This window comes from Metopolophium dirhodum, chromosome 1 (assembly GCF_019925205.1).
Source record: "Metopolophium dirhodum isolate CAU chromosome 1, ASM1992520v1, whole genome shotgun sequence".
In the NCBI taxonomy this organism is placed as follows: domain Eukaryota; kingdom Metazoa; phylum Arthropoda; class Insecta; order Hemiptera; family Aphididae; genus Metopolophium; species Metopolophium dirhodum.
The window spans coordinates 88130689-88135772 of NC_083560.1; positions in this window are offsets into that span (position 1 = coordinate 88130689).

Below are 5084 nucleotides of genomic sequence, written 5' to 3' on the forward strand. Positions count from 1 at the left end.
TTACTGCTCCCTCATCCCCCACACACTTCCCGACAAACGCTAGATACAGACCTGACATACTTGACATCGCACTCGTTCGACTACCTTATCCTACTCAAATCGACAACCTCAACGAGCTATCTTCTGACCACAACCCTATCCTTCTGGAGACCTTGTGTACTCCGGTATCATCGTCCCCTCCAACGACTAACCGCTTCATTAACTGGACAAAATACAAGACAATTCTATCCAACTTACCAAACCCAACTGAACGACCGACCATCAACAGTGAGTCAATTGACTTGGCAATTGATTCTCTCACTAAAAACATACAACACGCGATCGAAGCTAGCGTATTTACCCCTAAACACAAAAACTCTTCCTTTTTACTACCTGACTACATAAAACTTGAAATAACTGAAAAAAACCAATTACGCCGTCAATGGCAAAGAAACCGTGACCCGACTACCAAACGTCAACTTAACGCCAAAATCTCACTAATCAGAACTTTACTCGAAACTCACAAAACTGACCAGTGGGACATTTTTCTTAATTCTCTTGACCATCAGGACGGCTCTATATACAAACTAAACAAATGTCTCCTCCACAAACGTCCTGCATCCCACCCTCTCACCGGCCCCAACGGTCTAGTTTTTCCGGCCATCGATCGAGCCGAGCTGATAGCTGACTCTCTCGAACTCCAATTCCAACCAAACCCTGGTCCCGACCTTCCAGAAGTTTCTGCCCACTCCAACTTACTTCGAAACATAAGTATCACCAAATCTAATTTATTCACCACTCCTGGCACAATCCAAAAAATCATAAACAACCTCCGCAAAAAGAAAGCCCCTGGTGTCGATCTCATCACCAACACTGCTCTTAAATTTCTACCGAATAACATTCTACTTTCCTTAACACAAATTATAAATTGCTCCCTCAGAATTTGCTACTTTCCACGTGCTTGGAAAAAAGCAGTAATAATTTCCATCCCTAAGCCGGGTAAAGATCACAAACTTCCCGAAAATTACCGACCTATCGCTCTACTCTCCTCAATATCAAAAATTTACGAACGAATCATCCTCTCTCACCTTCAAACCAATCTTCGAGACAAAATCCGCCCAGAACAATTTGCCTTCAGACCTGAACACTCTACCACTCTACAACTGACCAAACTTACTCACCAACTTAGTCAGAACTTTAACAAAAACGTTAACACCGCCTCCATTTTCCTTGACGTGGAAAAAGCCTTCGACCGGGTCTGGCACGTCGGTCTCCTCTACAAACTGTCCCAACTCAACATCTCGACTGAAATCGTTAAAATCATCGAATCCTTTCTCACTGACCGCACTTTTGTCACAAAAATCGAAGACTCATTCTCGTCCACCAGACACATACTCGCAGGCGTCCCTCAAGGATCCTGCCTTTCACCTACTCTCTACTTGACTTACATTAACGACATACCGACAACTCCTAAAGCTCACATCTCACTATTCGCTGACGACACTATGTTCTTTACTTTCGACAAAAACCCGAAACGTGCAGCCATACAATTACAACACCAACTCAACCTAGCTACCACATGGTTTCATCGCTGGAAAATCAAAATAAACCCTACCAAAACAATAGGTATTGTTTTCGGACGTTCCAATACTACTCACATCCCACCACTACTACTCGACAACCATCCAGTGACTTGGTCCAATCATGCCAAATACCTCGGCGTTACAATAGGGCGCAAACTCACCTTCGACAAACACGTTCAAGACATCACCAAAAAAGCCACTCGCGTCCGCGGAATTCTTAACCCCATTCTCAACCGTTCTAGCCCTGTCCCAAAATCTTCAAAGCTCAATATTCTAAAACTCTACGTCTCTCCAATTCTTTCTTATGCTGGCCCCTCTTGGGCTCCTTTCATCGGTCCCTCACATTGGAGACGTATCGAATCTGTTCAAAACATCGGCATTTGCACGATAACGGGTATGCCCACTATCGTTAAAAATTCGGTCCTTCTAAAATCAGCAAATTTCAAGTCAATCAAAAATTCTATTCATAGCCAATCTAAATCGATGTTCTATAAAAACTTTTTCTCTACTCATGCCCACATCCAACTCTTAGGGAAATCTCACACCCCACCAACCACAAAGCGTAGAATCAAACCCTCCCCTTTGACATGGGTTGACCAACAAATTTAACACCACCTTCCTAAAACATCCATCCACTAGTAGAGGCAAAAGCCTGGTATAGTTTCACGGCTTAGCCATCCCCCCAAAGCAAAGCAAAGCAATCTAGTCAGTTCATTTCAAACCTTCTAACAGTCAACAATAACAACTTCAACAAGAGTTCCAGACAGAAGAAGGACCCGGATATAATACTCAACATACCTGCAGCCCAAACTACGATAACGCCGCTCCACGGCTGCAAGCACCGTTCGACTGCCGACCAGCTACGAGGCCACCGCTCTACGGTGTAAGACCCGTGTCAACTGGCAACCGGACGTCATCTTAAGAAAACGGCCCTTTTTGGGGCCACCACATCCCCTGACAAGGCACTTAATAAAGTTGTCCTTCCCGAGCCAGGTTCGCCGTCGGAATACCGCTTAATTAAGTTTGTACTGACGACGGCCGGCTCCCTCTCCCCATCATTTGTACCATAAAACTAAACACTGATGTATGGATAGAGTCCGGTGACTACCCGACTACCCCACAAGCGCCTCCGATTGTGTCGACTCACTTATTTAAGCCCGGTCGACACAAATCGACGCTTTACTCAAACCCACAATATTGTAAATAATAAATACATGGGCCGTCCATCCAGACGAACCGTAACACATATTCGATATTACAAACACCTAAACATATTTTATAGTTAACATAATTATATATACATATAGACATTCATATATATATATATATAGGTACACATCAATAAGTCGTCTACATATAGGCATACACATATATTACTTACATAGTAAGCACACCCTTGTATACTTGTATACCTATATCCTTACATATTTGATATTCTTATATATTTAAACAGTATTCATGCATGCATTCATATATACTGTTACGGGCAAAGTATACAAATTGGTAATTTTATACAATGGCCGGGCGTTATGTAAAATGACCTTCATATATTGGGCAATATAGATAATACTATGTAATTGTAAATTATAAAGCATTTTATTCATTATATTTTAACTTTATAAACATGATGCATATTAACTAGGAGGTACCTATACTAATATTATATTTTATTACTATTTAATTATATTTCATTACTTATTAGTAGTTATTATTTATTACCATTGAGTAATGATAATATTTATACTCAATGCTATCAGTTTATTACTTATTATCGCATGTACAAATCTGCATTTTGATGTGCATAGTCGCTCCGCAGCTCAAAAATTAACTATTTAGTAACCGCGAATCGCTTGTATAGTGCAGTTATATTTCGAATATGGAAAAGTTTAATGTAGATGTAAATGATTTGTTAGAAAAATAAGGTTCAAATACTTCATTTTTGAAAAAGCTATGTTCAACTAATTTTGCATATAATTCAACTAAAGAATAATTCAAAAAAAAAGGAACTGAATGATTATAAACTTTTAAAAAAATACGACGTGTTAAACGTTGCTAACGTTAACAAGTTAATTGTACCTGTATCTGAAAATAATGAAATTAAATATTATGTACACGATGAAGAGTTATTTAATATTATACATGATGTTAATTTATCAATTGGACAAAGTGGCTGAAACAGAATGGAACACGAGGTAAATACAAAGTACAAAATTATCACTAGAGATATAATTATGCTATACTTAAATAGTTGCGAATCATGTCAAAAAAAAGGAAGCACAGCCAAGAAAGGATTGGTGGTAAAACCAATTATATCTTCTGAGATGAATTCTCGCTGTCAGATTGACCTAATAGATATGCAAGCACAGTCGGATGGTGAGTATAGGTTTATATTGGTTTACCAGGACCCCCTCACAAAATACGTACTACTTCGACCGTTAAAACACAAACGTGCTGAAGACGTAGCGTATGTATTATTAGATATTTTCACAACATTCGGAACACCATCAATTTTACAGTCGGATAATGGTCGAGAATTTGCAAATAAAGTTTAACTGAAATAAGTGCGATGTGGCCAGAACTTAAAATAGTTCATGGCACTCACAGAGCCAGGGTTCAGTTGCACGAGCTAACCAGGACATTGAAAATATGCTTTCTAATTGGTTGACAGATAACCGTACTAAAAAATGGAGTGAGGAGTTAAAATTAAAATCGGGTTAAGATCGGTAATTTATCTCGGTTAAAATCGGGACTAAGGAAGGTCGCCTTTCAACTTTGTATAGTAGAAACCAATTTGTAATTTGCAAGGAAAGATTTCTGAAAGTCGATGATGTGCTACAAACCAAGATTTCACTCCGAGAGACAGCACGGAAATTTTCTAATTTGGGTGGTCAGGGCTGCGACCGATGTACGTGTGTACAAAAATGTAAAACACGGAAAAGGAAGTGCAAAGCTGCGGAAAGACTATGCACATCAAAATGCAGAGTAGTACATGCGATAATAAGTAATAAACTGATAACATTGAGTATAAATATTATCATTACTCAATGGTATTAAATAATAACTACTAATAAGTAATGAAATATAATTAAATAGTAATAAAATATAATATTAGTATAGTACCTTCTAGTTAATATTTATCATGTTTATAAAGTTAAAATATAATGAATAAAATGCTTTATAATTTACAATTACATAGTATTATCCATATTGCCCAATATATGAAGGTCATTTTACATAACGCCCGGACATTATATAAAATGCCCGGCCATTGTATAAAATGACCAAATTGTATACTTTGCCCGTTACATACATACATACATACATACATACATACATACATACATACATACATACATACATACATACATACATACATACATACATACATACATACATACATATAGACTCGATTATTTCAAATAATAATTCACATAAAATATTTTCGGTATATAATTTATTAATACCTTGATTCTTTAACATATATTAATTATTATATATTTACAGTAGATAGCTACATGAAAT